Below are 13,276 nucleotides of genomic sequence, written 5' to 3' on the forward strand. Positions count from 1 at the left end.
CAGAAACGGGACAGGCACCTGCAGAGTGGCAGCCTGTCAGTTCCTGTTGTCCCCTCGCACTAGACCTCCTGCCACTGTGTGTCCCGACGTGACTGCTGCAGACAGAGAGCCTTCTAATTCAATCAGCAGCGCCATCGGACTGCAGAGACGAATCCAACGTTTGTTTACCCAACATGTCGGCGCGTTTGACTGATTAATTCGTATGACGCCAAACCAAATGTTCTGCCTGGTTTGTCATGTTATCCCCGCCATATTACGTTTCTTATTAATTGAGAGTTACGGACGGCGTTTTATGGCGTGTGTCGCTTAGTTCCTGCCAGGGATGGTCATTGGTTAAGAAGATTATAAAGGTTTGTTTTTTAAATTGTTTTTGACGGTGTTTTCATTTGTGTGCCAAGTTGCTTGTCTTGGCACACTGATGAAAGCACAATTAAGAGAAGATTAATGTTTTCAACACGGCTCTTTAGAATCCTCACCTGTATATATGACATCATGAGAAGCTTCAGGATTCTCGCCTGCAACATCACCGGGGTTTTTAAACCTGGGAAGCAAGTAAGGGGTATTATTTTGAGGAATTACGTCACCTGCTCATGAGCTAAAACCTGTTTTTTTTACCTGTTTTTTTTTATATATTTTTTATGGGTTGTTTTTATTCCAGCATTAATATATCTTAGTTGCGTATACAAAAAGTAATTATACTATAGGTGATAATTATTGATTGTTCATTAAAAATTATAAATGAGAATATATTCTGAAAACAAGAATAAAAAATAAAGAAGTGAATATTATTATTATTATTATTATTATTATTATTATTATTATTATTATTAAGGAAAACAAAACGTGGCACTTCACAGATGTATACGGCTGTGTCTTTCTGCTCCCAAGACCTCAACATGCTTCACATTTCCAGTAGAGTCTACGTGCTAAGCGCCGACGCGTCAAGCACGAAGACTTCCATTCACCTGGCTAGTGGGCGGGGCTTGTTCGACGCACCTGTGGTAAGTCTCTGGCACTTCAACCACAATGGAAGAGGCTTTAGCAGACAGCTGCGAACTTAGATACAAACAAATGACATTTTAAACACCCAGCCTTCTCATTAACGACTCCGGGTGCGGTCAGGGACATGCTTCTTTCATTCCACAGAGCTACATTTGAAAAAGAAGGCTCGCGTTTGCAGCGTTGCTTGTAAAATAAAGTATCGAATTACGTCAAAGTAAAATCTCTCTCTCTCTCTCTCTCTCTCTCTCTCTCTCTCTCTCTCTCTCTCTCTCTCTCTCTCTCTCTCTCTCTCTCTCTCTATATATATATATATATATATATATATAGTAATGAGTCTGGACTGTGCATTGTCGGGACGAGTTTCTGTTAGCTGGCATTTCACAGCTGTTAAGACGTGTCTCATTTGTTGTCTCGATTAAAGATAACGAATAGCTGTCTTCCTGTAATCAGTTTTTTCATTAAAGACTGTCAAGGACTCATCTCTCGTTGACACATCCCTGACCAGCACCGGCTCAGACAGACAGCGCTCTGCCCCTCACAGACACAAACAACACAGGGCGCCTCTTCAGGAAGAAAGAATAATACACGATTTTATTATTATTATTATTATTATTATTATTATTATTATTTATTATTATTATTCGTTTACATTTTTAACATTTCAAATGTTTATTCAGCGACGTATTTCATGAGACCTCGAAGTCCTCTGAAGCCGTTGTCTTCCCAACATCGGACAGCAGTCGCTGCCAACCGCATCCTAGAAGAACCTCAAATCCTATAAGATTCCTGCAGCGCTGTGGCATTGTAGTTTACGAGAGTGTGCAGCTGGGGGCCCAAGCGTTTTGCATCACCCTCTATATAGAATGAACTCGTTTTGCTTTATAAAGTCCAATGAATCCTGAATAATGTCACGTTAACATATTGAATTACACAGCGCTCTGTAGTTGCTGACAAAAACTTTAAAATGTGACATTTCGAAATCTAACATGAAATACTGTGCTACAATTACAGCTGCGTTCATCAAAGAAACCCTGAGCAGAGAGGTGCTCTTGTTGTGAGGCAGGGGTGCATAGTGAGACCCAGCCTGCCTGCCTGGCTCTCTCATCCCAGCTGAGCTCCACCATGGCTGTGCGTGACCTGGCTGACCAGGAGAGACTATCTGATACTCTGGGATATTTGTGTTATTATTCGCTGTTGTGTAGCGTTCAGGGTTTTACAGCTAAAGCAAAGCCAGTGCAAAGAGCCCAGAAAGAGACAGCAGAGCCTCATCAATCAAACCGAAAGGAATTGCCGCTTTTCTCCTTGTTCTTTTAAGCCTCCTGGTACCAAGAGATCCTTCTTCTAAGAGAGTCACCAGCAAAATATGAGAGGGGGCAGAAGACTCGGGTTTCACTGGTATTAAAGAGAAGGGCACTTCTCATTGCCGGGCTGCTGGAGAAAGCTGCATTTTCCCAGGCTACTGGAGAAGAGGAACAGCTGAGCCTCCTTCACAGATTGGAGTGGATGGAAGGGTGAGGGGGTTCTGATGTGATGCCAGCAGCGAACGTTTTGTAATGAAAAAATAGGGGGTTTATTAGGACGCGTTCTCACTTAACGCTGTGGGTGTTTTTTTTTTTTTCCAGGAGAATGAGAATTTATGAAGGTGCAGCTGTGGCTCATTCTCTCAGAGTGAATCATGATAAAAGGAACTGGGATCCAAGACATCTGCGCAGCTGCTGGGGAGAGGGGAACAGAGCAGCCCTGTACACTGGACAGCACTGGGGTGCCTATGGCCCAGGGTGTAGGGAGGAGACTGTTTGATGTGAATCATAACATTCCCATATGATGGAACGGGGTGTGCTGTCTGTGCATTTCATATAGGACAAAAATCAGGGCATGAGCATTAAAGCAGCGGACAGAGTTAATGTTATCCAGTGCTTTAAGAGCAGCACAGAAACCAGGAACAGAGGACACACAGCTACAAATGAAGTGGGCTTAGGAAAGAGGTTAGGAGATGGTTCTTAACACAGACAGCGGTGAGGGGTGGAATGGGTTACCAAGGGTTACAAAGGGTTACCAAGGGTTACCCAGCTGATGCTGATACTGCATCTTTGGGATGCTTTTAAGAAGGCCCAATCTGACAAAGTTTTAAGATCAACCGGCTACTGACAAGTGAAAAGTTATTTACTGGCACAAAGAGCGGCACGGTAAGATTCAGTCAATAGGTGGCACTGTGGCATGCTAGCGGATACAAGGCATGTGTCGGAATTGGGGCTACTGGGATATCTGTAGGTGATCTTGGGCGCATAACAGAAGCAGGGTCTGGTAATCCATTATATCTGTGCACTGTATCCCTCGAATCACAGCGTGTATGTGTGACATCACAATCGCATGCTGCTGTGATCATGGGAACTGCAGAATCAATTACCCAGAGTAAGAGCAAGTTAACGATGGCGCCCCCGGTGGGTGGGGGTCGAGTCCCGTTCTTACCTGAGAGGAAATTGCAGCAGCGAGACCCTTTAAATCATCAAGCCGTTTTCATGGAGATTCGCTGGGTTGAATGCCGTCGATTCTTGTGCAGGGGGGCTGCCTTTGAAAGTGTATTTGAAATCATTTAACATAAACGAGAGAGCAGGAAATGTGCTGAGCGTTAACACAATCACACCCCCTCCCCCTAGAGCAGCAATTGAGGGTCTGCTGGCAGGAAAACACCAACATTGTAAATGTGATCCGTTTCCTCTTCCGATGAATAATTCTCTAGTGTATCCTGGTAACAGACATCACAGAAAACACTGTGCCGGGGAATGACTGTCTGAGGATCGCAAAGAAAACGTCAAGCGTACCTTATTGAGACTCTGTCGTGCTTATTCTCAATAACAGCATCTGCTTTAAAGCCCAGACAGGCCCGACGCACCTCTCGGGAATTCAGCTGCGAAAGTCGATTCAAAACAGTGACATCATGATCGGCCAGCTATCTCAGCCGGTATTCTCTTCATCACCCCTCTGTGAATACAGCCCTAAATGTATAGTGACCATGCAGAGAATCACGCCATCTGCACCCATCGTGCTGTCATTGCTGTGGAATGTGTCGCAAGGATGTTGCCAGGGTGATGTGAGGTGGGTTCTTGGGTTGCCATGGAGATGTGGACCCCCCCGCAGAGCAGGTGCCAGTGCTGGAAGCTGGCAGCCTCTGTGTGTGGGACACGTTTGGAACAGTTTGAGTGTGTTTTGCAGGGGCCGGGTAGAGGATTGCGGTGTGAATATCCGCTCATCTCACCACCCCAGCGCAGCTGGAAACGGGCTGTGATGTCATCGGGAGGCAGCTGGCGCCGGGGTACGCATCACAGAAAGCAGTTCCGCTGTGATGTAAGAGGCGGAGGAGGTGGGTGGATTTGTTTTCCAGCTCCGGGAGCAGAATTACTGGTTCCCGATTGGGAAGCTGCAGGCTGTGGTCTGACCTATGAGCTGTATCTGACACTGTAGTGTTATATAGACTCAGCAGTGTACTGTACTGCAGACACACCTGAGAGCAGACACAGCTGAATGCAGAGCCCTCGCTGCACAGACACAGCAGAGAGCAGATCCCTGGCTGCACAGAGACAGCTGAGAGCAGAGCCCTGGCTGCACAGACACAGCAGAGAGCAGAGCCCTGGCTGCGCAGACACAGCTGAGAGCAGAGCCCTGGCTGCGCAGACACAGCTGAGAGCAGAGCCCTGGCTGCGCAGACACAGCTGAGAGCAGACAGACACAGAGAGCAGAGCCCTGGCTGCACAGAGACAGCTGAGAGCAGAGCCCTGGCTGCACAGACACAGCAGAGAGCAGAGCCCTGGCTGCACAGAGACAGCTGAGAGCAGAGCCCTGGCTGCACAGACACAGCAGAGAGCAGAGCCCTGGCTGCACAGACACAGCTGAGAGCAGAGCCCTGGCTGCGCAGACACAGCTGAGAGCAGAGCCCTGGCTGCTGAGAGCAGAGCCCTGGCTGCACAGCAGCAGAGAGCAGAGCCCTGGCTGCACAGACACAGCTGAGAGCAGAGCCCTGGCTGCGCAGACACAGCAGAGAGCAGACAGACACAGCTGAGAGCAGAGCCCTGGCTGCAGCAGACACAGCTGAGAGCAGAGCCCTGGCTGCGCAGACACAGCAGAGAGCAGAGCCCTCACAGAGGCTGCTGAGAGCAGAGCCCTGGCTGACAGACACAGCTGAGAGCAGAGCCCTGGCTGCACAGACACAGCTGAGAGCAGAGCCCTGGCTGCACAGACACAGCAGAGAGCAGAGCCCTGGCTGCACAGACACAGCTGAGAGCAGAGCCCTGGCTGCGCAGACACAGCAGAGAGCAGAGCAGAGCTGAGAGCAGAGCCCTGGCTGCGCACACACACAGGGCCCTGGCTGCGCACACACACTCAGCCCTGGCTGCGCAGACACAGCTGAGAGCATCACAAAACAAGTTATATCTATAATGGGACAAGTGGTTGGTGACAGAGCGTTTGCCTCGGGGCATCCATTTCCCTTGGAAATTGCATTCACAAAAGCATGCAGTGTATTGCTGTAGCTGGCTTTTAATCTGCTGTATCCTCTTACCCAGCCCCCCCCCCCCCCCCCACACACACACACACACACACTACAATAACCCTACAGTGCTGTCATTCACGACATGCTGCTGCTCAGCCTGCATGCAGCACAAACCCTGTACAAAAACACACACAATGCTGATAAGCAAGAGACTAACTTGCTATCATGGATTTCATCAATAAAGATGGACAGCATGTCCCCGGATGGCTATCCTTCAGAGCCCTTGCAAAGCTTTCTTTGCAGGCCTTCAAGTTGTCTTGTCTTGTAAGAAGCCGGCAGCTCAAAGATGCAACGCTATGAAACGGCAGGTTTAAAAAGCAGAGGCTGAACTATAATCAGAAGGCACTGAGTTTCACTAAGTTTTATTTACATTGAGTTGTGCTGAGAATCTTTTTGTTTTTCTTTTTGTCATTCAGGACATGCAAATGTTTAATCTGCAACGATGTAGACAAGCAAAGAAAACCCTTGATCTGTAGTCATTTACTTCAGTAAGCCACAAGTGCTTGTGTATTATCAACCAGAAGCTTTACAAGTTTGCAAATTTCAATTTCAGAAAGCTTGGAAACTTTTTGCAATTGACAACAGCGCCCTCTGGTGGTGCTTTGCTGGCGCTGCACCTGGCTCTCAGCTTGTAAAATGACTGATGTGCAGAGAGGGAAAAGTTGATGCGAAACAGTTTGGGCCCCATTATTTCAACGCTTTGTTTCTCTACCAAGCTGCTTCAGTATAGGGACAGCTACAGCAGGACGCTTGTTGAGACTCAATTATGCCTTACTCTCAGTCTGCATCAATAAGACTGCGGAGCGATTATGCAAATTTGACAAGGCTGAAGAATCTTCAGCTTGACCGCCAGGGCTTGTTCAGGAAGCCGCTGTGAAGGAAACACAAGTTAGCCGGGCAATTGGCTGAAACATCAATTTGCACCCTTTTTAAAGAGCAGAGGATGTGTTTAGAATTGAAACAAACTGAATCACTTTCATTTTCTTCAGAGCGTGCTTTAAATAAACTCCCGCTTCGACTGGCAGGGAATAATCTGCCTTGTTATTATTAGGCATGTGAGGGGGGGGTGTCAGGGCGTGCTTTTAACTGACCAGACACTTGAATCGTCTCTTCTGTCTCCAGCATTGCCCCTCAGTAGTCTTAATCACAATGCCAATAGATTGCAATAAACATGATTTCTTTTGTTGCTCTCGCAGCGATCCTAGATTCCTCATACATAGTTCCCATTATAAGACACTCGACTATGGAGGAGCAATGTTCCAGTACAGGGTTTGAGGATTGCATATAATGCTTCACACACACACACACACACACACACACACACACACACACACACACACACACACACACACATGCACACACACACACACACACACACACACACACACACACACACACACTGTATACACACACACACACCCGCACACACACACACACACGCAACACACACACACACACACACACACACAGGTGTACATCACTTTGTGACCATGTACATGCACTGACACATACACACGCGCACACACACCCGCACACACTGTATACACACGCACACGCTGGCACGCACACACTGTATACACACACACACACACACACACACACACGCTGGCACGCACACACTGTATACACACACACGTACGGACACACTCACGCACACACACACTGTATACACGCACACACGCACTGTATACACACACACACTGTATACACACACGCACTGTATATACACACACACACACACTGTATACACACACACACTGTATATACACACACACACACACACTGTATACACACAGCCCTGTGCACCTGTGGATCTTGCTTCCCTGTAGAGTTTGCCACAGTGTAAATGTGCTCCATTGTTGTGCAGTTTTCCCCCATGCTTTCCCCACAGCTAGACGATGCATTCATCGTAGATTCCCATGTGTTTAATACCTCTGTGCTTCACAGTGCTTCCCTATGCTTTACCAGGCTTTATTGCACTTTGATATGCTTTTACTGTGAGAAACTTTTATAAGTGTTAGTCTCACAATGCTTGACCATGCTTTCACTGTGGGAACTTTTTTCTAAGAGTTTTCACAATGTAAAGAGCTGGTGTCAGGGATTTGCAGTGTATTCCTATCCACTCTGAGATTTCACTTCACTTCTTCTTTTCATGGGAAAGAAAGTCTGGGGGACGGATGATCTCGGTTGATTAATTTTTTTTTTTTTTTGCATCCTGATGGCATATTATGCAGAAATAATTGATTGTTCTAGCAGCTCAGCCAGCTTTGGATCTCAGTGCTGCCCTGAAATATCACATGCGTGACGTTACAGCAGCAGGAAAATGAAAGGCGCACGAATCAAACACGTTCATTTTTTTCAAGCCGCGATGGAGAAGAGAGAAGTGTTTGTAAGTGTTTTATTTTCGAATCACACGACACTAACCTTATCTCCGCGAGACAGCAAATCCAGCCCAGATTACATTCCAATCAACCCTCTTTCAGGCTTCCTTTTAAATCTACACTCATGTCAGAAACTGTTAAAATTCATATATCATTTTTTCTTTACATTTTTTTCATTCATTTTTTTTTTTTATAATTTGTTTCTTGAATAATAGAAAATATTGTCTCGTCACAAGCCTTAGCACTCAGAGTCTCAAGGCTCACTTGTGCTCAGGTCAGATATTTGAATGCGATTTTTAGTCCCTGTTAATGCAAAAGCAAGTGCATTTTAAACAGCCACTTTCAGATACAGTAGAACAGATAAACATGCTCCCTCTTCTTATTGCCTAGCTGTTCTTAAAGCAGGCTAGACAAGTTACCAAGCAGCTCAGATAACCAAAGGATCCACTGTGCGTGGAGCTGGTGTGTGCTGACAATTCTCACTGGATTACCCCTTGAGAGATCCTTGCTGCAAACAAATATCAATCTGGCCATTAGGTGGCAGCATGCTCTATGCAAAAAATCCATATATAGAAACATTCCAGTAAGAATTATTAATACCTGCTGATTTTATTATCTATCTATCTATATATATATATATATATATATATATATAGTATTATATCTTAATATATATATTAATATAATAGATATATATATAATATATTCCTTTAAAAGGACTGGGGTGAGTTCTCTTATATGTGGTTATTATCTCTGTCAGTGCTGTAGATTTTGCCCACATATGGATCTCAATTACCCAACATAAGAGAAGCCTTTACTGGTAATCGGGTGTGAACGAACATGTAAACTTAGCCAAGTTTTAGCAGAAAACGGCCTCTAATCATAAACACACCGCACGGCTACCGTGTGAATCTTTACCAGCGTGACGAAGGCAAAAGCAAACTGATTGTGGAAGAAAGGGGGAGAAAAACTAAAAGCGTGCATGAGAAACGAGAGAGAGAGAGAGACAATAGGAAAAACACACACTGACAAACTGATGGACAACATCTGTGCAGATGAGTCTGGGTGCGGACAATAAATTGCATTACCTAATGCCTGACCTGAGCCAAATGCAAGGTGCGGGCTAATGTGGCTTAAGACAGCTGCCGTGTGAAAAGCACTGTGGTGTGTGTGAGAGAGGGACAGCTGATCGGTCACGCAGCTCTACCAAGCCTGCTTCTAACGGGCAGGCAGAGGAGAGAGACTGGGAGCTGTGGGAATTGCAGACCAATTCACCTGTTCCATCTGCAGGGTACCAATCAATCAATACCAAGATTGAAGAGGGGGGTCAGGGGGGGGGTGGTGGGGGGGGGAGAAAGGCATGTTTTTTCTTTGTTTCTCTTTCACTGTGTGAAACCAGTGCGTGCACATGCAAGGGGGTCCTCTTAACAGCGCGGATTAACACTGCAGCGCTGCCCTGCTTCAGATCTGTACTGCCTGACGAAGTGATCTGGATAAGAGAGGCACGCCGGTTACCAGAGAGTTCTTATCATCAAAAAAATAAAAGACGTTCACTTGAGTAAGATGGTGACTAGTGGCCGCAGTGCTTCGCTGGCTTCCTGTCAGTTAAACTTGTAGAAGTCTAACTCTGAAATCTGGTGCAGCTTGACTCCTGTAATTCACTTCTACAGAGTCTGTCTTTGCAGTCTTGTCAAACTATTAAAAGCATTACATGGGATATAGATCTGTGCTGTAGCCCACAAACAGTATGTTTGGATATCAGCTTAGGTTTGACCCAGATGAAAGAGCGCCCCCTACCGGGCCACCGCCTCAATTCAATCTCACTTGCATCTGATTTGAACAAAAAATCCGGCAAAGCTGTTTATTACCAGCTTTAGAACTAGGAAAACAAACAAACAGCACCATCTTGTGGCAAAGCTATGCAGGTGTGGTCGCTGTTTATTTATTTCTTGTTTGCTTGCTTTCTTAACTGATCGATCGGATTGTTGAGCTCTTCATTCACATATGGTCCGTTGTCTCTGTGGGGTTCTCCTCTCAAAATCTAACAGGCTAGTCATGCTTGACGTTGTAAACTGTTGTATTCCCTGCTAGTGCCTGAATGGAGTTTACCCTTATCTTCCAAACAGAGGGAAAGAAAACAGCTGAAAATAACTGATAAGAAGTCAAGGTAATTGATAAGAAGTCAAGGTAATTTCCATTGATTGGTGATGGAAGAACAGCTTGTATGGAAATCAGTACACTAATAAATGGATTCACTGAATACCTGCCAATCAATACTTCAAGGCAAGGCACACCGCTAGTTCCTAAAACAAGCGATTTCTGATTACATTCTTGTATTCCTCACTGAGAAAATGCTTCTTAACACTTGTCTTAAAAGTTGCCTGTGTGTGTGCGTGTGTGTGTTTGTGTGTGTGTGTGTGTGTGTGTGTGTGTGTGTGCGTGTGTGTGGGTGTGTGTGTGTGTGTGTGTCTGTGTGTGCGTGTCTGTGTGTGTGTGTGTGTGTGTGTGTGTGTGTGTGTGCGTGCGTGTCTGTGTGTGTGTGTGTGTGTGTGTGTGTGTGTGTGTGTGTGTGTGTGTGTGTGTGTGTGTGTGTGTGCGTGTGTGTGTGTGTCTGTGTGTGTCACTGTGTGTGTGTGTCTCTGTGTGTGTCTGTGTGTGTGTGTGTGTGGCCTGCTCCTTGCCAGCTTCCCTTCCACAGCCTCACTTATCATCTAAACGCAGACCATGGTTTAAAGCCTCTGGAATCCTCCTCTCTCACTGAACCCTTTACCAGGAAACACCAGTGGCGTTTCTTCCGGCTGGAATCGACGACACTCGGGGCGGAGGGGGGCACACAAGTCAAAAAGCATGTTTTGCCAGCAGTAGATCAAAGCCCCTGACTCTCGTTCATATCTGTTGTTCACATGGTCTAAGCTGTTTTAAATTAGCACCCTGAAGCCCTATGGTTGGTGGAACACGAGTCTGGGATGGATCCAGCAGGCTGGCGTTTTAAACACACAGTGTGGCATATGAAACAGCATTCCCTGTCGATCCTCCTTCTCTGCGGAGATAAACGGCTGAACTGAAGCGGGCAGAGCCACACGCCACTGCTCAGCGCCTGTACTGTATACCACATGTACAGTCCAGCTTCACACTCACCCGCGTGGAAATAAACTTGCATGCCTTAAGCAGTTCTAGCTAAAATAAATCTCTATAATACGTCCTAGCTGTACTGCGCTGTTATTCACTGTACAGTATGTGTCTCAATGGGGCTGTTGTTTTAGAAACACGCGCTATAGCAAACATGCTTCCATGTGAAAACATGCCGTGTGGCACTGCACGATGTTCTCAGTTTTCTTGTCTTGTCTTCCAGGAAGTCTGTTGCTTCATTACTACCTGCTGTAGGTCATTGCACCCCAGCAGTGCCTTGGCAGGCAGTCAAAGGATATTACTGGCTGCAAAACATGTCAGTCATTTGAGAAAGCAGCTGGTTGGTTACTGACAGGAAGGAAGGCCCCAAAGGGGTGTGGACGATTTCATTGTCCAGGTATACTGAGCCAGGAAGTGCAAGGCATTGTGAAAGCATGTCTTGCAGACAGAGATTTCATTCACCAAGTGTAGTCTGTAAGTAAATGCTGTGTGTATGTATGTGTATGTGTGTATGTACATGCATGTATGTATGTATGTTCTGTGTGACTGCTCAGGAACAATATACATTTTTGTAACCAATAAGCTGGCCACTCTGATAAAATGGATTAATTTTAAAAGGATATGCTGGTGATAATATCGCCTAATAACAGAGAGATAAGTATTTTTTTCCAAATTGAAGACTTTACGCTAGCGTGAAATCCATGCATATGACCATGGCTAATAGTCTGTAATTGAGTAAACTCTCATCCACAGTGTGTGCGTCCAGAGTCTTTACAAACCCAACACTCTTGAGACACAGTGCAGCATAATGCCGAAATACTGTTCAAACATGCAGGAAAAAAGTGACTCAAATCACAATGAGTCCAAACCAGGATATTTCATGACATCAGATGAAGGGGTTCAAGCCCTTTTTTGTTCTGTGCATCTTGGCTGCTTATCCCAGTGTTGTGGGATCGGGGATCATCGCTAACTGAACTGTGACCTGTATCAAATCACATGCCCCTGCTTTAATTGACTTGATTAGCGCCTCAGCAGCTGTGTGATCTCCTTTCAAACACGCTCGCTGGTGTAACCGCGGCAGCGGCGTATCCCTAGAGGCAGTAGCGGGGCTTCAGCGGTGCTGTGGTTTAGATCCAACCCGGCTACAGCAATGCATTATGATGGTATTATTGAATAGACAAGATAACAGCCTTGGCTGTTCGGAACCTCCGCAGAAAGCATGGGAACCCGCGCATCTACTCCCGGAGGCTGTTGTTTCCCAGAATGGAGCTGCACTGCGTAAAACAGCAGCCTCGAAGAGGGATGCAAGAAAAAGTTTGGGCTGTGAAGTCTGCGTGAAGCTGCAGATGGCTGGGCGCGGGAATTCGCATCGTCGGTGTTTCAGCCCTTAATCCCGGTTCTTAGAGGGTCAGTTTGTTTACAAGCGAGTTTAATAAGCATCGCCTCAATGTGGTCACATGCTCGCGGTAAGCGCCTTGTATGAAGAGATCCGAATAAACACACAAACACACCCCTGTTCAGGGGAAACAGCGACTGCCTCGGCAGCTGTACGATCTGTCACGTACCCTGGGACTCACGACCGCCTGCTGAATTTGCAAGCAAGCACGCAGAAGACCGGCTGGCAACAGCACCCGCAGATCCTGTGTTAATCCGCTGTGTTATTGCGCTCTTGGGGATCCACGGGATGACTTGCATTGAAGCGAACGCCTGCCTGTCAGCTGGGACTCTGTGTGTCAGAACGAAGCCGCTCTTGTCATCATACTGAGCTGAAGTTTATAGCATTGTGGTTCGGGTTCAATTCATCCGCAGTCTATAACTGTGCGCTAGCAACTAGACTGTGCGCCCCCGCGCGTCAATGCATTTTAATAGAACAGCAACCAATGCAGGTAGAGATGCTAATACACATTTTCCAAGTCATTTTTGTCCTAAATATTTTCCAGTTTACAGTGACATGAAGGCCAGCTGTAGCGTTTATATTGTACAGGCTAGGGTGATCTATTCAGCATTTATTCCAAGTCTGTATGCACTTGCAGACTCCTAGAGGCGTGTTTTAACACAAGCGTTTCCTACAGCCTGTAGTGAACCCCGATTTCTGTTTAAAGAGGCGGAACACCTCTTCATTTTTACTCAACTAGGAGCAAACAGCTCGGTCATGCGTGCTCAAATTCTCTTCAGCCCTCTCAAGGTCTTTCTGTTCCTCAATTTGGAAAAAAACAGG

This window comes from Polyodon spathula, chromosome 16, assembly GCF_017654505.1.
Source record: "Polyodon spathula isolate WHYD16114869_AA chromosome 16, ASM1765450v1, whole genome shotgun sequence".
Classification (NCBI taxonomy): domain Eukaryota; kingdom Metazoa; phylum Chordata; class Actinopteri; order Acipenseriformes; family Polyodontidae; genus Polyodon; species Polyodon spathula.